The 24368-nt window shown below is 40.9% G+C and overlaps 1 protein-coding gene across 9 annotated transcripts in view; it reads right to left on the bottom strand.

Annotated features, from left to right (window-relative positions):
* Nucleotides 1–8212, bottom strand: part of ZNF462 (zinc finger protein 462) — an 87940-nt gene extending 79728 nt beyond the window's left edge. For 2 of the 9 annotated variants that reach the window (XM_015849603.2, XM_015849607.2), the window contains exons 1-2: nt 7802–8211; nt 4955–5128 (exon numbers count right to left, since the gene is read on the bottom strand). The gene's annotated coding sequence lies outside the window, so the exon portion shown is untranslated. Of the gene's footprint in view, nt 1–4954; nt 5129–6409; nt 7241–7286; nt 7411–7801 lie in introns of those variants that run through there. The other 7 variants (XM_015849605.2, XM_032441160.1, XM_032441161.1 and 4 more) reach the window with 5 other exon arrangements.
* Between the last annotated feature and the right edge of the window lie 16156 nt (nt 8213–24368).

Genomic DNA, 24368 nt, shown 5'->3' with positions numbered 1-24368 from the left:
TTTTCCTGGGAGACTCTGAAGTCTTCAGCAAGTCAAACGACTATCAAGTTTGTTAAGAAAGTAAATGCAATGCCCTGCACATCAAACTCATGTTGAACCCTAATTTTCCTGCACATGTAGTCGTTTGCTACTCTGTTTGTTTGTAAGGTGGGTGAAAACTCCAAATAGGAGCTGCTGGAGCACAGGTTCTAGGTGTCAGATTCTCCCATTATTCTTTTCCTAGCCAGCATTGAGAGATCTAGGGACAGTGTGTGGGAGCTATGTGTTTGCCTGGTTCTTGTGATAAGTAGCTGTCTAATTTTGAAATATTTGCATTACAACAGACCAACCCAGTATGACCCATCTTCTTCCCAAAAGGAATATCCTGTGATGCTTTCTTTCCTTAACTGGTAGTACCACCCTGAAGCAGCACTGTTTGAACCTTAAGAGCTGAAAGTGAGAAGGAAGAGTTTGCTCATTCGGGCAGTGCAAAGAAGCCCCTATTGTCCTACAAGGCCACGGAAACAGTGACCACATGTACATCAGAAGATTCCATTTTTAGCATCTTTCAAAACAAAGTCTTCTCTTTCACGTTATCACGAGCACACTGAATCCTCAGTCTTCCTATATCATTCTCTGCAATGTCTGCTTTGTTTTGTGTTGAAAAATCATTCTCCTGCCTCTCTACCCCACGCAATTGCTCTATTAGCAGCAAGTTTCCACTACACATAATTATGGCATGCCTTAGCCTACTTTTCTGTTTGCTGAATAGCTATGCCTATTTTCTACTTGTGCTGATGCTACCATTTACTTTTCCTGACACTCTAATCCTTGTATCCTTTGAAGGCCTAACTTCCTCCACCACAGCAGAAGCTGGGGTTCTCAGGCCCCTTTCCAGAGCTTTTTTAATAGCAACAGTGCCAGTGCTGAACATCCTACTTCTTAATCTTCAGGTCAGCATAGAGACTGTACCTGTAAAAAAGCGCCACCACAAATACACTGTCTAGTGCTGCTGACCACCCATTATGTAACTGAGAAGCAAGTTGTTAATTACATTTTCTTGGCATTGGAAGAAGGCGAAACACAGGCATACAACATCTTTGGGAGAGAAGAAGCTAGATGTAAAATAACACCACAATTTTCTGCCCATTCCCAATTAGACTGTTATACCATCCACCATGAAAAAACAAGCTATGCACTTCAACTACATTCTTGAGTTTAACCACTGAAAACTAACAGTAGTCCGGTGAATCCAGAGCTTTCTCAGAATTATTTGTCCTCAAAATAGTGGCCTTGCAATGATTGCTGCCCTGATAAGCTCTCAGTAAGTCCTTCCTAATCACTCATGACATTGACGCTGTGCCTACAGCTCTATGCTGACATTATTAAACATGTATTCTTAAAAAGACTGTATTTGACTCCACTCAAGAACAATGACAGCACATCAGCACATCCTGGGATGTCTCATTTCCATCTTCTTTAAATCACCAAACATCATTTTCTTGAGGAAATCTTTACCATCTTCTACCCAGAAAACCATTTCAAGCCACAGCCAAAGAAGCACTGTAGACAGCAACTATGGAGGCCCTTAATTACATCAAAAAAACTAAGCCAAAAACAAAGAGGCGAAGATGAAGCAGAAATAAAAGGTGCAGCATCACTGTTCAGTCTAGGACTGATGTTCTGATAATGACTGTGTCTCAAAAAATACTACAAAGCAATCATAACAAATGGTGGAGGGAAGCTCCTTTAAACATTGATTAAGCAAGGATATTTTAAGATGAGAACAGTAACAGAGACTGACTCAAACCGAACAAAGCAACTGTACAACAACATGCAACTGCTGAAGAGCAGAAGATAACTAAGGATAAAGAACAGATATTGAATGTAAGCCCACATCTTTAAGAACCACCAGAAATAAAGATTCCTCTTACCCCATCTCAAAATCCCTCTTTCAAATCCCTCCAGAGTTGTGTTTGGAGTGCAACGTACAGTACAGCTCTATGAAACTCAAAAGATGAATGGCACACTTTAGATCTTTGTAATGTTTCCAAAATGGGAAAAAAGAAGGAAATAAAGAAAGAAAAAAAGGAACAGAACTCAAAACTACCTCATGTGATATTTTATTTACCTGTATTTTCAACTTCCCAAACACAATCTGAAAGTAGAAAAATACTTCCAAAACTCAGGACATTAATTAAGATTGTATTAAATCTGGTCCCCTTGTTTGGAATCTTCTGCTAAAGCCTTCTCACTACAGCCAACAAGATAATCATCATAAGTTGAGCTATCTCCCTTCCTCCCCTCTTTTCTTCTTTCAGCACTGGCATACGAGCCATGCTATTTTAACTTCTTTCCTGTTCTCCCAGTTCTTCTGGAACATTTTATTTTCAACAGTCAACTCATTTGGAGAAGTGCCATGCTGAAGTTCAACCGTTTACAATGTTAACTGTGTCTCTGCCAGCAGCTAAAGACTTGCACCAACACCACCTTCTCCAGCACTTCTTTCACTAAAAATTTTGAGTTGCTCTCCCTGGGGAACTTAAGTATCCACAGTTTAGGAGACATATAAGCCACATTGATTCTTACTGTTGTCCTCTCTCCCCTCAAATTTACTTGCTCACTCTCTGTAGAGGAAGGTGGCTGTCCTCCTCAATTCCTATTCCAGTGACTGCTGATCACACCCTATTGGTTCATGTTATATTTTGCTGCTACCTGAAGGATTTCCATTAAAGAAATTCTTTCAGGTGGACTGCTCGATTAGTAACTACTCTGGAAAGAATCTACTATTGGAAAAGACAGTAAGCATTTATGTTGATGAAGTTAAGATATTTTACCAATTAGAAATGCATGTTTGATCGTATATATCCTTTAAGTTTTAAGGACATCATAGTCTTGATAGTAGAAGATGGCTTTTTTCAACTGAAACAAGTTCACAGAAAACATGATTTCATTTCAAAATAGGGAAATATCCACAAATATGAATATATATACACACATACATATAGATAGATAGATAGATAGATAGATAGATAGATAGATAGATAGATATGGTTTTCTACTACAGTTCACAGAAAACTCAGCAAAATATGAAGAAGTATAATAACTGAAAAGAGTCAGATACAGGTCTCCATGGACTACCTTCCCTGATCTGTCAGAAAAGCACTTCTTTCCTCTACCAGCATGCTTCTTCCAGTCACTCATTTCAATATCTCTCTGGGTGTTTTTGGATAATTATCTTTCTAAGACTTTTGTCACTAGGTTTGGTTAGTGATAACTTCATAACAGGGCAATGTTAATTAATGAATACTACATATCTTTTCTCTAATTTCATGGATAGAAGTTCCTTTTCTGCAATTTCCTACTACAAAGCAATGTTCTTTTGCTCAATTTAAGTAATTATCCACAACAGCATGCAGAGAAAGTGTTACAGCAAATTGGAGCAATCTCAGTTTATACTGCACCTCCACATGTTATTTGGAATTATCAGGACATTCATAGGAAAAAAAAAAAAAAATCTTTCACATTTGTTTCTGGGAGTTCCAAATTTCAAGAGGCAGCTTTGGGCTTTTTTTGAAGTAACCTTCCTTAAACTGTAACTCTTACTATTATAAGACTTTAGTTCTTCCCATTTCCTTTCTGAGGCTAAAATTAAACTTGTCCATTCCTTGGGGCCCAGAGTAACATCTGCCAGATGTCCAGACATCTATGTTGAACATAGCTCTCCTTCAATACTTATCAACTATCTTTTCAATTACTCACATCTTCATAAAAGTCAATCACAATACTCCAAAAATGGTTATAAACTTTGCTGGATTAAATTGACCAACTTTTTTTTCCCCCCACTTGTGTCTGCAGTTGTTCTACTTTTCATTTCCACTGTCCAGCTGTGCATTCATATCTGAACATATACAAGAAGGAAACTAAAAGTGTGTTTAAACACAATAATATTTGGAATACTTTTTGGAATGAAAATTGGAAGAAAAAAGAAAAAGAAAGAAGCATATTTTAAGTTTCTCCTGAATGTAGTTCATTATCAACCTAATAAAAATGTATAAGGAAACTGATTTGTTGTTTAAATATTTTTAAAGCAGCAGTCCTTAGGTTATGTCTAATGGGGTTAAGAAAAGCAATTAAGAAAGCGGGTCTACATACTTAAGAACAACCCAAGAATGCAGTTTCTGTTTAAGCCTGCACCATAGACAAGATCTTGGTTGCTTGTTGCTCATAAATCAAAAGCAACTGAATGCCACTAACTGAATGAAGAAGATGTGTGCCTTATGACAAGACACATGCTAGTCATCACTATCTCATGAATTAACATTATTTTTCTTGAGCTACTTCTTATATATTAATTTGGTCTTGAAAAATAGAAGTCACTCAGTTGGTCTTCTAAAAGCAAGGTGAATTTCAGTCTTGGAAGACTGCAACAAGGACCATCATTTAAAAAAAAAAAAAAAAAAAAAAAAAAGAAAAGAAAAGAAGTTATACTCCTAACAACATTTCAGTCTCATTATAAAGAAAACTCCCACAGAAGTAATGCCACTCTCCAACATAAATGGTTGCAGTGACGTTTGGCTTCCTGTAGGGTGCCTGCCGCTTCAGGAGAGAGCCGAGATGCCTTGCCATCAAGATGCCCAACTTAAATCACGAACTTGCTCTTGTATTGCCACATGTGTCTGAAGGCAAACAATGGAAGGACCTCTCAAGATAGAGGGATCTCACAGTTTTGAACTATGTAACACAATCAGATACCTAAGGAAACCTAACAGAGGACATGGATACTTAGGACCTGACCAGACCACCAGAGGTCAGTGAGGACTTTCTCATCGTCTTTGGTGGCTGCTGATTTAGACCTGTGTATAAACTGTGAAATACTTCAATGGACATCACCTCAAAGAGAAAAAAAAAAAAAAAAAAAATTAAATAGTTGATCCAACTCCTTACTCTGTTGAAATATAAAGATGCAGCATACCTGAAATAATGTGTTCCACAGCCCACTTCTGAAAGTATTTCAGAAAGATGGTGACAATCACAGTGTCTCAGTACTTTGAGTGACATATCAGCTACCAGAAGTAACACAACATGAAGCCAATAATGCAATATATTTTCCAGATGTATTGAATTACATACTGAGGAATTTATTCCACTGAAAAAAAAAAAATAATTGATTTTAACCTCGCTGAAGATGCATCCCAACTCCAACTCTAGTCATAACAATTATCAAATCTTTCTATTCTTGATGCCCCTGTTGGGGTGTGCCTTGATTCAGATTCACCAATTTCTTGTTCTGTCATTTGTACCTCCTACATGATACAAATTCCTTCTTAAATGCATCAGGGCAGTCTACATATGAACAGTAGCTTTCTGTGGAGCTGTGCCTTCAAATTCAACACACTTCATCCTGCTATCACCCTCATGCATTTCAGCATCATACTTTGAATTTTATGTGCAGCTGTATCTACTGTACAACTGTTGTGCAAACTGAGGCTGGTGGGAAGAGAGTAAGGCCTGGTCTGAGACTACCCAAAATGATTTCAGTTAAAGAGGTGGCTTAAGAAAATCAGACAAATTCCTTTTCAATTGCTATCTCTCTTTAAAGATCTTAGGTTTCCATAATTACATTAAAACCGTAACAAAAATGCTGCCATAATTTTTTTTTTTTTTTTTTGGAGAGGAGTTGGAGGGGGGGAAGTGGATTTTGAGACACCAAAAAAGACAGCTGTGAAAACTGTTTCATATTTTCCAAGAGAAATCATGTATTTTATGATGCTCTGAGGAACCTACTAAAAGCTTGCCAATATCATTTTAATGCAACCTAGTGAGTGGAGAGAAATATTCCATCTTAACTTAAAATACATCCAAAAGAAGGAATTCTCTTGAAAATCAGAAGTTAAAAATCCCATAAATCAGGCATCAACAGCATCACCTAGAAAAAAAAATGACATTTCATGACATTCTCTGGAAGAACCTGAGCAGCCTCAAGCTGTGTGCACTTACCTCCAAATGCTTTAAAAGATCTATAAATATATGCACAAATACATGATTTCTTTGGCCAACTGATCAATCTCCTAAATTCTGTGGTCTTTAACCAAAGAAAAATGTCTAGAAAGGTGACCTCCACATGATAGCGTAAGAGCAAAAAAGCCTAAGGATGTGTTTCTCTGTGTGAAGGAGAATCTGAACAATTTCCTCCAATCCTCATTTCCTGATAGTATGAAGTCAAAGAGAAGACCCATCACAATGTTGTACATTGAAAAAATTGAAGAAACCCTAGGGGAAAAAATCATGATTAAGCCAGCTTGTGCCAGTAAAGCTTCAAAACATGGAGAGGCATCCACGATGTTAGGAGCAGTTCCCATCTCAGCTTTGTCTACTCTCTCTCTCTCCTCCATTTTCTGGTGGAGCTAGAGAACATGACATGGCTTACCTGACTCAGATCACAGCTCTCTGCCAAACTAGTCACTTCCTCTTAGACATGCAAGCAGCTTCATGAGACAAACAGACCCCCACAGACACACACACAAAAGCAGCTGCAGAAAGCACTCAAACTTGAAGGTCTTTCTCCTTCCAAACACCAGAAAAACGGATGAAACTTTTCCCTTTTCTCCCCCAAAAGAGGGATGTGAGGGGGGGAGGAATCCTATCAGATCACAACCACATGAAGCTCCAGGAGGATCTCTCTGTGTGGAGAATAGAAACCACAAAGCCAGGAGGACGGAGGAGGGAGGGGGGGGGAAGAAGAAGGTTACTCCAGAAGACATAAAGAGCCTGTGGACTGTGTGTGTGCATGTGAGCGAGAGCGAGGAGAAGCTTTGTGTTGTGGAGCCTGGACTGGAACCAAAGCAGACAGCTTGCAAATGGAGGACAGGGAGATAAAGAAAGGGAAAGAGGGGGAGAGATAGGGAGAAAGCTGCTCCGGGTGGTGGAGAAAGGGTCAGGGGAGAAAGCTCCTTCTCCCTTGCCTGGTTTAAAGGTAGGGACATCGGAGAAGTGAGGGAGAAGAAGTGGGCTCCTTCCCATTCCTTTCTTCCCTTCTCGCTCTCTTTCTCTCAAAGGAGAGCAGAAGCGTGTGTAATGGCTCCTGCTCTCCAGCCGAACGCTGTCCTACTGCGAGCAGCCTCCTGCGGGCACAGAAGCCCCCCAGCCCCGAGCCGCCGGGGACCCCCGCATCCCAACTCCAGGAGCGTGGCGGCGGGGGCAGCACCGCCGGTGAGGGACCAGCGGCGAGACGGGGGCAGCGAGGGGACGGGGAAAGGGAGAGGGGGAGAGAGGGAGAGAAAGAAAGAAAGGAAGAAAGAGGTCACCCGATTGCCTGGGTCGTGCCAGCACGGAGCTTTTCTCTCCTCCGTGTCTCTCCCGTCTCTGATCCAAGTCCACACGCACAGCACCATCCAGACCTCGCACACACACACACACATATCCACACAGGCACCCCCCCGCCCCGAAAGCTCGCCTGATATCTCACTTATCTCCCCATACCCCCCCTTTAATGCAACAACAAAAAATTAATTAACCGCCTTCCTCCTCCTCCCACCACCACCACCACCACCACCACCAGCACCTCCTCCTCTTCTCCTCCTCCATGCAAGAGACTTCTCTCAAACAAAACACCCCGCTCTCTCGCTCCCTCTCCTCTTTTTTTTTTCTTCCTTTCTTTCCTCCTCCTTCCTCCGTTGGCCGAATGAATGGGTTTCAGAGGAAGGTGGTGGAGAGAAAGAAAGAGGGAGAAGACCAAACAAAAAGAGGTATATAGATACACACATGAGAGATGATCTCTCCAATGCCAAACCGGAGATGGGTTTTAATTGCGGAAACTTACAGGAGCGTCCCGGCACTGCTGCTCTTGCTGCTGTCTCCTCTCCTCTTCCTCTCTGCCTAGCTCTTCTTCTTGTTATTGTTGTGGAAGTTGTTTTGTGAGTCTCATGTGCTCCTTGCCAGGTCTCAGCAATGGAGGATCGCCATCTTTCCCTGCTTTCCCCCCCTCTCTCTCCCTCTCTCTCTCTCCTTCACTGGTTTGCTGCAGCTGCAGATGACCTGAGATATCCGTCTCTCTCTCTCTCTCTCACTCACCCTCTGTGTCTCTCTCTGAATAATGAGCAACCAGAGGGAGAGAGAGAAAGAAGACAATCTCCTCTCCTACCACACAAAACGCAAGAGCACCAGGGGGTGCAAGAATCCTTTCTAACAACAACAACAACGTGTAGGGGAAGAGGAGGAAAAGGAGAAAGAAACGAGAAGAGAGGAGGAAAAGGCAAGAAGAAAGAGGAGGGAGGTGGAAGAGGAGGGGGGGGGGGAGAAGGAGAAAAAAAAAAGGGGGGGGGGGGGGGGGTGGGGGGGAAGAGGAGGGGGGGGGGGAGAAGGAGAAAAAAAAAAGGGGGGGGGGGGGGGGGTGGGGGGGAAGAGGAGGGGGGGGGGGAGAGCAAGCAAACAAGAGATCCAGGAGGCAGACAGATGGAGGAGAAGATGGTAGTGATAGAGGAGGCGGTGTTGAAGATGAAGGAGATTAAGAGGAGGAAGGTGGTAACAAAAAGTTAAGGTTTGGGACACTGAATCACTCACGGGCCAGGGAGGAGAAGGAGGGGGAAAGATCTGAAGAGCTTCCCCTTCCAAGCTGTTGCCTTCACAAAGCTTCCTGCCCAGGAGCGCTCAGCAGCTCCTGCGATGCTGGGGGAGCCGCTGGGATGGAGTGCTCTGCTGGGTCATAGCTTTCTTCCAGCCATGGCAAAAACCGGTTTCTGCATGCAGATCTGCCCCTGAGGTGATCCCTCAGACACATCCATCTAGAGACTAATCTTCCCTGAGCAGGGTAAAGAACATAAATGGAGCTGGAGGTTGCAAAGTATAAAACCAGATCTACCACGTGGTTGGTTTTTAATCCCCCTTCCAGCTCGCATTTGATGTGGAGAAAGGAGACTCGAATTGTCCATTTCTGGCACGTATTTTGAAGTCTACTCCCGGAAATAAAGACAGTCATCTCCAGGTTTTTTATTTCTCACAAGCATTTAGGAGAAAAGAGAGCTTGTACTACCGAGCACCAAAATCACTTCCTACATTGGTGAGACGTTTCTGGCTGCAAAATAAAATAAATAATCCTACTTAAAATAACTTTCGTGCCTTCCAACACCTAGTTGTCTGCTCTTTTGTGACAGATTATTTAAAGCAGAGGAAAGAAACGATCAAGGCTCACAAAGGAAGGTATCTTGGTGATGAAGGCAAGCCAGCAAAGACAAAGCTGCCGTAGTCTGCATTTATATTTAGCTTCGTTCTATTAAGCATTGTGCTTAGCTCCTTCTTTTGCGCGACCCCCCTCCCCCCCAGCCCTCCAAGCTCCACCACACCAGGTCAGATTCTTTCTAGGGTTATGCCTAGCACGGAGGGGGGTGGAGGGGTGGGGGGATTAGGAGTTATGTGCAGACTCAGAAAATCAATGCACGGGAGTGAGGCAAAATCAATTTGAGCGCAAGGGCATGGCTGGTATTGGAACATCACTGGGATTTCTCGAGCCCTCAAGCACTGCAATTTGCATGGGTGGAAGAGAGACTAGAACCACAGAGCTCCGGTTCAGATGGAGGGGGAGATCCCTCCCCTGCTCCGAGGAAGTTTTATGAGAGTGGTGAAGCCGAGATGATCTTCTTAAAGGAGTCCAGATTTTACTGGCTCTGTGAGAGGTCAGGCATGTTAGAACTTCATTGTCTGAACTCTCCCAGCTCAGCTGAAGACCAAATGCAGAAAAGCTAACGATAGCAATAAAATAAAATAACAAAAAATCGGTCGCCCAGGTACTAGTCAAACATTAAACTCATGGTCTCTCCGATCTTTCCATCCACAAGACTGCCGTGAGCACAAAGCACACAAGCAGGATCTCTCCCACTAAACCTTCTCTTTCTTTGAGCCGTGCAAGTTAATCACTAAACACGAGAAAGATCTTCTCCCTCCTCCCCTCCTCTCCTCTTTCCTCTCCCCCACCGCTCCCCCCTCACCCCAAACAAGTGCTGTGAGAAATGGGAGGAAGGATAATATCTGGGCAGAAGGAGCACTGTTGGATTTAGAGAATCCTTCTTAAGGAAAAGGGGAAAAAACATCAGAACTGGAGATTCCTAGTAAGACTACTGGTTTCATGCAGACAAATGGAGCGGACACCTCCTAAGAAGCTGATAAAAGAACATTAAGGAAAAGGGAGGGACTGTCTTTACGGCTGCCAGAATGTGCATGTGTTCTGCCTGCAATTTTCTATAAATCATCGTCTTCGCAGGAAGAAAGCGCCTGGGCTTTGCAATCTTTGACGTACCATCAACGCCGAGGCAGATAATTTACCTCTTTGTCTCCCAGCATTACGTTTTAAATTAAAAACAAAAAGAAAAAAGAAAAAGAAAAAAAAAAAAAAGAGGGAAAGAAAAAAGGAAAGGAAAAAGAAAAAAAAAAAAGGAAAAATAACCCCATAACCACAAACCCCCAAACACCTGACTTCTGACCAGCCACCCTCCAGGGAAACAACAGTCTGATTTCAAAATGAGGGTTCTTTGGGAACAGTGGGCATCAAACCTTGGGAGAAAATTAAAGAAAGAAAGAAAAAAAAATGTAAAATAGAAGGGGATAAAATGAAATAAGGTAAAGATAAAACAAAGAATAATAAAATAAAATAATAATAAATGAATAAATAAATGTATTTTCGCGGAGGTAGCTTGGAAACGATACCCTGCGCTCTCCCCCCGTCCTTTGGCGGCGGCCGGTCCCCCGCTGCGCCGGTCCCGCGGGGAGCTCCGTGCCCGGCGGGCAGCGAGGGTGCCGGGGCGCCCACCCGGGGCCACCCACGCGGGAGAGAGCTGGGGAGGAGGCCACGGCGGCCAGAGGAACCCCGGCGCCGGAGGGCAGCGACGGGGAGTAGGGGGCGGGGGGCTCCTCCCTAGGGGTCTGCTGGTCCATAACTTCCTCCCACCGACTTTCTACCTCCCCCCTCCCCGCGCTCCGAGCGCTGCCCGAGGTGGACACGTTTAGGCTGGCAGAGCCCACCAAAATCAAAGAGGAAAGAGCGGGGAAGCCCCCCGCTCCCAAGGACTTTTGGGTTTTGCGGGCTACTGACCGCCGGGTCTTGGAACGGTGGGGAGGGCAAGTACGGGGATTCGGGACCCTCGCCGGACGGAGGCTGAGCTGCAGGGCAGACCCCCGGCTCGCCCCGGTGCCCTGATGGCCTTTGCGAAGCAAAAGTCCCTCTCGAGGGCGTGCGGACGGTTCTCCTCTCTGCCAGTGCCGGCGTGCGGGGCTGGGGGACACCGGGGTGAGGACAAAGGCAGCAGTGGCTCCCGCTGAGGGAGGCGGTGGGAAAGCTGGGACGGAGCTCTTGGCGGGGCGGGAGGTGGGGGGGGCGGTGAGAGAGGATGTCGGCCTCTGACCGCCTTGATGTCCCAGTGCCGTGTTGGCTGAGGACGCAGGAAGACATGTTCTGGGAAACAACAGTAGTACAAAGCAATGAAGTCCCCCTGGCCTCCCCCGACCTGGAGCTGGTAGATGATGTTCTACCGTGTGGTCAGGGAAAGGAGGGGAGAAAGCGGTTTCCAGCCTCTTGGACTGCACATGCCTATCCAGGAAATCTGACTGACCTGAGTCCAAGTGCTTCATCGCCGGGCCAGGTCATTCCAAGAGCTCACGATGGCACTGACATCTCAGTTCCGCAGCAATGGAAGCCTATGGGGGCTGCCCTGCAGCAGAAAGGCTGCTGGCAGTGGCAAGCAGACCTCCAGATGATGCCTTTCTGCTGTCCTTTTTATTTTTGTCATTTTTTGTTTTGTTTTGTTTTGTTTTGCTTTTAGTGAAGCACATTTATCCATAAGCTCTAATTAGTTCCTCAGGGTGGGGAAGTGGTACATTTAGCATGGACAGTGAACACAGCCTCAGTGAGCAGGAGACATTGGGAAAGCAATGTGGAAAATAAGACTCTGAAAGGACACTTCTTTATACATAATCAACAGTGAGGCACTGTTGTTCATGTCCTCTCAGAACTGAAAGTGGCTGTTTTCTTTCTCCCCAGATTTGGAAGATTTTCTTCCTTTTCCTGCAACAAGTTTGAGTGAACTTCCTATTTATTCTTCACTTCTTCATGGCTATTTTACCCTACCAGAGCAAGGCAGTCCTTATGCAAGAAGTGAGCATTGTATCAGCTCACTGGAGAACTGAATATCACTCTCTCTAGAATATTATGTTCTGCAGCTATTGAGAGAATTTTGCTCTCCTATCTAAGAAGATTAGAAATGTGCTGTTCTGACCTTTAGCTTGGCAACTCACTTACTTCTTTAACCTCTAAGGGTTTCCTTATTGTGAAGAACTTCGAGGAGAAATGGTTGGAAGCAGAGAAATCCTACTCCAATCTATGAAAGACAAGAGATAACTACTCGGAGAATTTTCTTTTAGCCAGCAGCCTTTCAGAGGACAGTGAATTTGAGGGGGTTTACAGCCAAATAATCCAAATCCAAGCCACCATGTACCCATCTGAAGACTCTTCTATTAAAACCTAAAACTTTCAGCCTTTTAATAAAATTTGAAGCATTTTGCTTTTGTCAGATCTCAGACTGAAATCTCCAAGTGCAAGCTGCCCATTATAAGATCACTTTGTTATCTGCAGGGCCAACTCAGAAAATGGTGTAAAGATAGACATTTATGTTGGCAGAAAAATTCAGAGAAGTGTGCTGGTGAGAACTTCTTTCAGTGGATTTTGGAAATCACTATATTATCTAGCATGTGTGTAAGCTGCAATGGCAAAAATATTTGCTCCTGTGAGAAAACAGAATATTCAGTTGCCAGGTGTAAATTCACGGGCACTTTTTTTTTTTTTTTTTTTTTTTGTGTGTGTGTGTGTGTGTGTGTCTACTGTCAGCTTCTACACCAGGACAAAGTGCCAGTAAGTTGCTTTACAAGGAGAACCAGTCTTGCTTCAAAATCTTTTGATTTAGGCAGGAGCCAAAAGCAATGGGCTTATGGTGCTGGATATCTACAGTTAACATCCAGGTGAATTTGTTGGGTACTACAGAACATCACATCTCCAGCCACAGAGCATGTCTAAAGAGTGCAGGCAGCAGAAATCCTTGTGTTTAGAGGCCAGTCAAATTCCCACTGGAGTTAGCAAAATAAAAATTGTTAAGGTGTGGGACCAAACAAAGCACATCCTTAGCAACTGAGACATGAATCACAAATGGTCCCAGATGTTTAGTAAGTAATTTGGTGCTGCGTGTTCTCTTTGAAATGATCAACTTGATCTAGCAGAACAAGAATAAAATGTAGTCAATCAGAATTGTGTTCTGGACACCATCAGACAACAGGCAACGCACTGATATGTAGAAAATATTTTTTTCCCCATAATTACATGATAATGTAAGTATCGTGTTATTATAAATGATAAAACTTTTCTAAGAACCTAAAGGTTATTCTGATCTATTTTATTTCTCACTTAAACACACACACACACAAAAGAAAAACAGCAACAACAAAAACCATGAAGGTAAAGTAATATCACTTGGCTTTTTGGAATCTGCAGACTCAAAATATTCTTTGCTATAATTGCAGATTAAATTTTATGAAATTTGGTCCATCCAGAGACACAACTGTATTTCATTCAACTTCTGCATGATTTTAGGTGGAGTCAATGAGATTGAAACTGCAGTCACCTTACCACATCTGACCTTCCGGATGACAACTGCCCGGTGATTTCTATTGCTACATTATATCCCAACATTACATTGCACTTGCTGTTGGAAAACTTCAGGAAATTAACAGTTTTTGTCTTCAGAAGAGACGGAGGCTGAAAGATTTGTGAAATAGTTTTGAATTTGTCCATCAGCTATAAATGGTCTCTGGCTATGTTTACTGGTCATTTTTCAGTGCACTCCCTACATGTCTTATTGGTGGTATGCAGTTCAGCATAAAGCTATTCCTACTTGCATGTGCTTGAAAAATGTCAGATTTTTCTTTTTCCTTATTTGTTTATTTATTTAATATCTAAACACAACACCTGCATCTCTTGATCTCTCTTTCTAACACTTCAAAATATGCAAAACTTCAGCTCTCAAGTGCCAGTCAAATAATTTTTATTCCATATGTCCTATTCAACCTGCGTAATATACAGCTTGCAATAGCGTTCCACTTCCTAGACAGTATTTTCGATATCTAATTTTTGTAGACCCACTATAAAATTGAGTAAGGCTATCTCTTGCTTTGTAGGGAAGTGCTTGGTAGCACTGAATAATCTGTCTGGGATATGCATTTTGATGACATTTTTATTGATACATTACAAATTTAGCCCAAGTTTCATTTTTTGAAGCAAGCCCAGTTGGTATTTTCATTTCCCATGGAAGCATTTCAGGCATAGATTATTTCCCATCTTGCATGCTTCTAAAAGTATAGAAAGGAAACAATACATTTTATCTCCTACTTTTGAGCTACCCCAGCTTACAGTTTATTTCTTAATGAAGTTGTTTCTTCCTCAGATTTTGCTGAAGTCCCAGTTGTACGTGTGGGTCAATTGCAATTCATTTTCCCGGTGAGCATAGGGATGCGCATTGCAGAAAATTGAACACTGCTGAAGTACATACCAACACTCTATCTCATTCTACTAAACACAGCATTTGTGTTGGGCACACCCTTCCTATTCAAGAGCTTGTTATTGCTATTGTTAATTTGGAAACATTTCAATAGAAACACTTGAAGACTTTTCTCATGATCTTAATTTTGGGACTTAGAGAAGATGGTCTTCCTCAACCTTCTGCTTCCTATTTCTATCTGTTCAAAGACTGAATTTGTTCTATTTCTTTGTATTTATAGGTACATTTTTTTTTCCATGCCACATCTCCACATGATCAGCCAAATCCTCAGCTAATTTTGGTTGGCTTCTTTGACTTCAATGGATATCCTGCTAATTCAAACCCTCTGCATGGCTCATTCTTGAAACTAATTTTATCAATAATCATTACCAATTACTTTAGGTACTTTGTCTTTACCTCTAGGTGTAATTTACTTAAATTGCACATTTCTCTCAATTTATACTTTCACTGCGATACGCTGATGTCTCATAGAATGATAATCTACTTTTGATATTCACATTTATTTTCTTCTACTCCTTTCAACTTTCTAGAGCTGTTTAGTTCCACCTTGACTTCCTGCAATTTAAGCATTTTACTGAGTTTCTCTCTGCATTCATTTATTTCAACATGCTTTATTTCCAGGGAGCCTTTCTTCGATAGTATTGCATCTGTACTAATACTGTTAATTTATGAAGCAGACATTGTTTCCAGGTGTATCTTTACAGCTGGCTGTAGTGTTCTCACAAACTGAAGGGTCTCCATTTGTAATTTAAATTCATGTTTACAATGTTGTATGCTAGATAACAATCTAGTAGTGGGCAGTCATTGTATCATGAAAGTTAAATGCATATGTAGGAAGATATGCTACTGTGCAGACTTCAAACATATTCCATAAGTTAAGCCATTCTAATTTGTCCCAAGTCTGCCCATTCATTTGTGGAAATGTCTGGGTGTGTTTTGATTCCTTTTAGACAGCTGCATTTCAGAATTTTCAAGCACCTTTATGGAAACCCAGTCTACCTTCAAGATGACTGGATCCTGTTAACTGGGAGAGCATAAGAGACTCACACCAGAAGAACAAGAAGAAGAAGAACACAAAAGGAAACCCATAAATAGTACCAGTATACTTGGAAAAAATCTCCACCTACAATTACAAAAACATTTCGGCAACCCATTCTGTCTTCAGAAAGGTAACAATTATTTATACATATCAGTCTCTGTGTAAATGCCACCTGTCCAATCAGTATATTAATATTTGAATTATTTCAAAAGGAGAAGGTAGGAAAAAAAGTTGTCATTTCCTCAGTAATGAACTAATTTATCTGAAAATCTGAGAACTGCAAGTGGGTGGTACTCTTTTCTGTGTAGACTTACAAAAGATATTACTGCAATCAAGCTAGTACTTATTAATAGTAAAACATGCCAGGCATCAAAACTTGACATGGAATGTAATGAGAAGTTATATGATTGAGCAGAGATGTAACAGATATGTTAGTTACATTATGTTAGCATGATTTTTGCTCTGGGTCTTGAAATCTTTACATACACACATACACAGACATACTTAACAAGATAGAAAATTTCTTATGGAAAGTGTACTGTAATGGAAGCCTTGGGAGAGAAAACAAAAGAAGGAGAATGATCTGCTTTTAAACAGGCAAGTAGAAGAGGTTGTTATGACAGGGACAGTGCTTAGTTCAACAGAATCTAGTTCCACTTATCTGGTCCTCCTGATAATGTACTGCAAGCAGAAGGGAAGAGCAGTAGTTCAGCAGTGCCTGGTCCTTAAAAAATAAAGAAAGGGTAGGGAGAAAGCCTGTAAGAGGCAAAGAAAAGTGATATTTAGAGAGGAAGGACAAGAGAAAAGAGGAAGGAAGAAGACAGCAGGAAAGAAGGAGGAAAGAGAGAAGGGAAAAAGAGAGGAGCTGGGGAGAGAAAGAAAGAAAATTAGAAGTTTGAATCTGACACGATCCTAATTAGCAACCAGAGAAAGAGATTTAGGAAAACACTGAGATATAGCTGGAACGGCAGTCTGATGGTTAGCAAAAGTACATGAGAAAGGTTGAAGTGGAAATAGTGGATATCAGGAAATATAGCAAAGCAGTGATTGTAGCAAAGGTAAACAAGCCAAACGTTTGCAAAATGGACACAGAGAAATTACTAACTTAGGGTAAATAAACTCTAATGATATTTGGATTAAAAAATGAAGGTTAACATGAAGTTAGTGGCACTTTAGAAAGAAAAGTTGGTGGATGATGTATGTAGGGTCATAATCCAGTCTGTGCTGCAGTTAGAACCAGTTCAGTCTAATTTGCATTGAAATTTGCTCCCTGACTCTAGACTGGCTTATCATTATTGTGGCTGCTTGTCTGTGCTGTTCTCTGGTGGTGTTTTTTGCTGCAGGTGCTGTCTCCTGTGGAAGCTTCTCCCTGATGACCAGTTATACTCCAAGGTCCAAGTCTGCATGTTGCATAATGTGTTTCTAGTTCTTTGGAGAGGTAATTCTGATAAATATAACTCAAACACTAGTTGATGCAGGTACCTTCTCTGTGTCTGCAGAGAGCCTAGAGTAACAGCTCCAAGAGGATTGTACCTTCTCATTCATCTCAATAAGTTCTTAAATTGTCATTCTTCACCTTCTAACTTAATCATCAGCTTTAGAGCTTGCCCCACATTTTGAACTGTTTCTCTTTTGATCATTTCAGCAGGATCACTCTGAAGTTTTTATTCCCTAATTTCAAAGTGTTTCTTGTGCCCTGCAGGTGAGAAAGTCCAGATCTGCGATGGTATCTATTTTCCCTCTTGACAACTTCCAAGCTGCAGGTGGGAATTGCCTGCACAAGAACTCATGGCATACTGGAAACCAATAAATTAATTAGTTTGCCTACCTACTTAATTGTTCCTGAGATTAATGTACTGAATGATTAATTGCCTTCATAGCTTGTTCATCACAGATTTCAGTATCTTCAATGAAAAATCAAGCAGGTATGTAATTTCATGGTATCAAAAATCCTTTGACATACCAACTGAAGCGTGACTTGCTGGTGAGGAGGCAGAGAGGTCTAAATGTCCTTCTCAAACTTGGTTTGACACTCCCTGGACTATGGGGCTGATGTTAACCAGTTTTGGTTTTGGTTGTTGTTGGTTTTTGGGTTTTGTTTTTGTTTTTTTTTAACATAAATTATGTAATTGCTGTGACCAAACATTGATTTGCAGTGCTTTAGTATTCTACAGGTCTATTCAAACATCCTCCTCTTTCCTGAAGTTAAATTCTTCATTTGTTCTTTGTCCCCTGGGCATGAGTACTTAAGAGCTGGGGAGAGGAAGTATGAGTCACAGAAGATGTCCACTGCCATTCCTGTGAAATGTGCAGCTTTTGCCTCAGCATTCACAGGCCAGATGGACTCATTTCCTCACTAACATGTCCATCTGTCAGAAGTTGTTTTCCTTGGTCTATCCCAATAAGCCATCTTCAGACTAACTAGCTCCAAGACAACCATTGTCCAGCCTGATTGATAAGCCCAGACAAACTTGTGTCTTTCTCTCTCATAATGATTTCTTTGCCTTTCTAAGGATTTATTTACATTAGGAAAATGAGTGGCCAAAATATCATAATTTCAATACAACCAGTCCATTACCCATGTAAACAAGATCTTAGGCTAATCTTCTTGTCTGACCCACAGCCCCAGTTGCAAAAATCCAGTTGCAGAAACCTTGGAACGTATTTTTGATTCTGACTCCACTGCCAAACGTTTTCATTCACGCAAGGCTTCCTGCCATTCTAACCCTGGAACCCATCTTAATTCCACATCTTTTGCCAATCAGCCAATACTTTTCAGCCAAGCCTCACACACCAGCTTATTTATTTGTTTATTTATTTTCCAAGCTTGAAATCTTTCTCTGTTCTTCTGTCCATGGATATCTAACCTTGTTCAAACATGAACAAATCAAGTAACTGTCAGCTTGAGGCCAGAATGCTCATCTGAAGTTGAATAGCTGGTTTTTTTGTTTTGGTTTGGTTTTTTTTTTGTTTTTTTTTTTAACCCGTTGCTAATTTTCACATGCATGGTTGTAGAGGACCCTGCTCCTGAAATATAAAAACCCCAATACACTCCACTGTCTTTAAATGTTACCTGATGGAATCAAGAAACTCTGTCATTCTTTTCCAATCATTTCCATTCACTAGACATTGATTTCATCAAATTGCCACTGTAAAAAGAGCAGACAAAGATGCCATTCTTTCTTCTGGACCTTTTATTTCATGGTTTTCTACCTCTCACTACTCTTGCTTTAAGTTATTTTCCACATCACATTATTAAATTACAGGAAGAAAACACCAAAATACCTTTGCAGTGATACAGGCTGATACATCTTATGAAGACACCAAAATGCAAGTACACACCTCAGGGTAGGTGGATTTTTAATTTTTATTGCCTTAGTGTAATCCTAAGTTTTAATTAGCCTTGCACTGTAGTCTTTTATTTGCTTGCTCTTTTCTAAGAATCCCAGATAGAATAGCAACTGTTAGCGTAACAGAGAATTTTGCATTGTAGTCATGCATTATAGAAAGCAGACTGCAATAGACATATGAGTTCCATTGTATAACAGTTATTCTATCTCTTGTTATGTTAAATTCACCAGTGCAAAGGAACCCACTGCTCAAGTGCTCTCAGGTAATATGTGTGGTAGCTTTTATAGCCTGCTAGCTTGACCCTTCACCAGAGAAAAAAGTCATCGCCACATAAAGATCACAATTTCAGGCTTATTTTGACCAAGTGATGCAAATCCACACTATTGTTAGGGAATTACACTGCATATCCAAGGTCTCCTAAAATCCACCACTGGCTGCCATCTGGTTCAAGTTTGCCAGCTCTGTCTTCCTAATCTCATTTACATTCAGCCTCTGGAAACCACATAAATTAGTGACTTGTTCTTCAGAAGGATCAATTTTAAAGAGCTCTGGACAGTCTCATGTCTTAAGAGGGTCCCACTTATTCTCCTTCTGTAGTCCAGGAAGGGGTATCTCTTTGCTTCTGGCCACATCTTTCACTCTGCACTATCAATTACTCTGGAATCACAGTTTTCTCCAGTGAGAGTATTCACAGTTGAGGTCGGGACTGGCAATGGCACTGAAAATCAAAGAATTGACCTGGAAATAGAGTTGAGACCAGATGCTGTAAAGATGAGGAACTGTATGTCTAGAGGTCAATCTAACATTTTCCTATCTCAAAAAGTACATATGAAAGGTAGAAGAAGCTTTAAACTTGAATACCTTTGATTATTTTGTTTGGTTTATTAAGAAGTACTCTTGCAGCTGAGGCCAGAAGTCCAATTAATCCCCTTCCCTGCCACTGGCAGAATGATTCCCTTCTCCATGGTCTGGGGAACATAAATCATCCTCTACTCCCTCCTTTCCTTCGAAAGAGCAAGATGCAATGGCTTTCATTTGATCTTGCCGAGAACAATGAGTGTATTGGGTCACTTCAGCCATGCAATGAAACCCAATTAAGCCTATCCTAAAGGCCCTAAAAAGTTGACCACAGAAGGCCACCAGTTCTTGTTTTAGGTTTCATTTCTTAACTGGGTATGTTTAATAAATTTTAATTAAGGCTGTCTGGGAGACACACTTTCAACTTCAGGAGAGTTTGCATATTTTGAAATTGTTTTTTGTCTGATTCAGGACTGCCTGATTTCTTCTTTTTCTTTTTCTTTTTCTTTTTCTTTTTCTTTTTCTTTTTCTTTTTCTTTTTCTTTTTCTTTTTCTTTTTCTTTTTCTTTTTCTTTTCTTTCTTTCTTTTCTTTCTTTTTCTTTTCTTTTCTTTTCTTTTCTTTTCTTTTCTTTTCTTTTCTTTTCTTTTCTTTTCTTTTCTTTTCTTTTCTTTTCTTTTCTTTTCTTTTCTTTTCTTTTCTTTTCTTTTCTGAATATTTCAACAGATTTCTTTTTAATGATTAATTTTCTAACTAAAAATAACCAAAATCCCATTATGCCATTTTGGTAAAACTGTGTTTTCCAACAAAAACTGTTAACTTGAAAGTAATCTAAATAATTCTTGTATGCATCTATACATGTATCTAGCAGTAAGTGATTAACTAATTCTGGACTTAGAAAAATTATAACCACAGTTGAGATTTACAGAATAATTCAAGTGGAATTTGTTTTTCATTGGTCATGGTAAATTGGATAGAAGCATTTGTATTGCATTTACACAAATAACTTCAGTATGAAAATAAAATAAGCATCTTTTAAATGTGTGTAGGCACAGTAGATACTGAAGACTAATACTTAAGTAAGTTGAAGTCTCTCAAGTTTTATGAAAACTGGGTTTCAAAATAATTAGAGAAGTAAAACAGGGAAGTGAACAAATGGAAGCTCAAATGGTCGCAGTGAGGTAGACTTATAATAAGAGTGCAACAACACAAAAACCAAACTGAACCTTTCAATACCAGCATTGCCCGGGGAAACATGCAGTTATCAAGAAAACTGTGTCTGTACCCAATTTGAGGCATAGGTGGATTTGGCTGTGTAAGTCAACAAAGGAGGAAAGGAATAATCACTAATTATGCTACTTCTGGCAGCTGTAAGCACTTTACTTTTACTATGTGTAGCAATGAGAACCACAAACCATCCTTGCGCTGCTAACAGTTGCTTTGTTTTCTGCACAAGATTTCAAAGCTTTAGTAGATGTTGTTACCTCTGACATATGAGCAGTCCTGATGAATCCCATGCAGTCAAATGCATAGAAGTCCTGTCCTTTGGCTATTTGTTGGATTGGTTACTGGTTGAATTGCCCAATGTAGGGAGAGAAAATGTGAAAAAATGAATTCTAGGCCAATCTGATTGTTGCAGAAGCCAGAAGAGCAGTTTTTCAGAAACAATGTCCTGACCTGTGGTTCTGTCCTGCTTTCACCCAACATTTTTCAATCCTGCCTTTTATCTCTCTCATTTTTGTGGCTCAAGTGAAACTAGCGTAACAACAGAGATTAGGCCTGACAATGTACATACCCAACGGACTATGCATGTACTCTACATAGTTGAAGGCAAGGTAATATTTATTTTGAAGATTAAAGGCTTCCTGTTGTGTGAAGTGTATCTGAGAAAGACTTCATGCACATTATGAGCCTTCACCTTTCTAATTCATTCTTGTCTTGGGGAACTGCTCACTCACCACCATCTGAACAATGTATGTCATGAATCATTCATCTATTCCACTCACATGAATGGAAAGTTTTCCATCAGCCTCAATGGAGTTAGACTCAAACCTTGAGGGCTGATGCAACTACTTTTTCTCACACTGCAAGATGCTTTACTTTGACTGTAGTCCCATCATCTTAGCATTCTATGCTATCTCTTCCTCAGTGCAGCCATTGTATTGCTTTTTCAGCCACATGAGCTGGAAGCATTGTATGCTTCAGAAATGCAGTGGGGAGGGAAGAGCATTCTTGCTGTTTTTTAGCAAGTCTGCCTTTGGTCTTAACTTTACGAGCAGAAGCATAACATCTTACTTCCTCCATGATGCTTTTTTCTCATGTCTTCTATCAGGCAAGCCACCCAACACTTCAGAACACAAGGCAGCAAATACACCAAGTTTATGGGCTGCCTGTCATAATTACTTGTTGGAGCTATGGGTTTGTGGGTTGTTGTTGGTTTTTTTGCTTTTGTTTTTGTTTTGTTTATTTTGGGCTTTTTTTTTTTTTTTTTTTTTTCCCTTCACAATAATTAGTTCCTTTTTGCAAACCTTCCAAACCAATTGAGAAACATCTGCATTTCTTACCAGGAATACTTGTACTTTGCTCACTTGTAGAATACATCAATCCTTCAGTTCAGTAGGATTCCCTCTTTGTTCTTCTGGGGAGCAAATCTGTTGCTTTCCAAAGTAAGAAGTGTCCTTTGTTCCTGCTGCAAAGTGGCTCCTCACGCCACTGCACATGCTGAACAGAGCACAGAACCTTGCCAGGGCTTGTGTTAGTGCTAAGAAATGGCCTTAGTAGGATGGTTGCAAACTACACTACTGTTTATAAAGGAAAGTGTGTTTCTTTGAGCTTTCTTTGTTTCATGTAGATATATAGCCACAAGTATGTGTATGTGATGGCGATGTGCATGAAAACACATGCAACTGTGCAAGCAGTATACCTAATATCCCAGATGACCCACTGTACTTGGGTAAGAGAACAGACATGCAACAGACCTCAGATGGCTTGCCTAATGCCTACTGGAAATATGCGGAGAACCAAGTGATGAGCCTGCTATATGAACCCCAAGCAGAAAAGAACAGAAAGCTCTTCAACCAGTTAAAGTAAGTTGATTTTGGCTGGGCTACTAAAGAACATTTGATAAAGTCAAAGTTTTGGCAAGCCTTAGGCTCCTCAGTCCAAGCTCAATATAGTGCAGATTGTTCTACAGAAATGAAGGGATTGCCTGTTCTATTTTGGCCAAATAGTTTGCAGGGTTGGGTGTTAGTGACACTTCAGTTTGAGAGTAACTTATCCTCATAGTGTTAACTCCTGCAGAGGCCCTCTGCATTTAGATCTCCCCCTTCACACTGACTATTCTGATCCCATGTGTTTTTCGCTTCTGTATTTTTTGTACTTTTTATCTCTTATTTGTATTTTTTATCTCTTTCCCTAGTAAGCCTACTTGGGAGGGTGACAGGGTGGAGTGTTCTTCAGTCTTCTTGAGACCAGTATAATGAGCCTGGGCTAAGTTTGAGCTATGTTTAAATAGAAGTGAATGACTTGACAAGTTATGATTCTCTGTTACCATATTAAAAGACTCGATAACTCTGTTCTGCAGTACAGCAGGTCAGATACATTTTGTTGGAGTTATGGTTCTATAGGCCTGTGGCTGTTCAAAGTGCAAGGCTGGAATAGACTGACTGGAAGCCCCTTCTAACCAATCATGTATGACATTATGCATATGGAGATAACTACACAATTAAATTCAAGGGGGGAAAAAGGGGCAACACTGAGCTCTGCTCCGTGTGACAACGTACAGGTCCAAGGGAACGGCATGGAGCTATGTCAGGGCAGGGGTAGCTAGAGCTCAGGGAAAGGGTCTGCACCAGAGGGAGGTGGGCATAGAATGGGCTACACAGGGGTGTGCATGGCCTTGAGCTGCTGGAGTCCAAGGAGTGTTTGGACAACTCTCTCAGACAAAAGGTTTGAGTTTTGGGTGTCCCTGTGTGAAGCCAGAAGTTGGATTTGATGATCTTTATAAAACTCTTCCAATCAGTGTAGAATATTCAATTATTCTATGATTCTATAAATTGACAAACCTTGCATACCCCTGGTAAATTTTTTTTTTTTTTTTTTTTTTTTTTTCCCCTTGAATTTGCAGGTAAATGATCATACAAGATGGAATCTTGATCTTGCCTTATGCTGTTAAAATAAATAGTACTGTAGTATTATTAAAGAGAGAGAACATAAATTCCAGAGTCTTGGCACCTCAACATTTCTACAACATAGCTTTCTGCTTTAGAAATACACTTGATGAACAAACCTCATTAATTCATTAACCTAAGCCAGCGCAGACCTTAGCTTTTAAGAAGTTTTATGAGTTTTCTGATGTTTTTAAAAAGCAAAATCATGTAACATTTTGGATGAGATTCCTCTTTCAAAAATTTTTAAAATCAAGTAAATTGTCATTTTGTTCCCTTGGACAAGGCTTAGATACTGGTTGTAGGAAGGAGAATTGTGCTTTTATTTTACCAGGCAGCTAGCAAAGCATGCGTCCTTCAGAGGAGGAATTTGAGGCATTCTTGTGATGGAAACACAAGACACCTGGGTTTGCTGTGGGCATACTGGCAGTGCTCATGGAGTAAG

This window comes from Coturnix japonica, chromosome Z (genome assembly GCF_001577835.2).
Source record: "Coturnix japonica isolate 7356 chromosome Z, Coturnix japonica 2.1, whole genome shotgun sequence".
NCBI lineage: Eukaryota > Metazoa > Chordata > Aves > Galliformes > Phasianidae > Coturnix > Coturnix japonica.
Note: the sequence above shows the minus strand (reverse complement) of the source record. Positions and strands in the feature narration are given on the sequence as shown.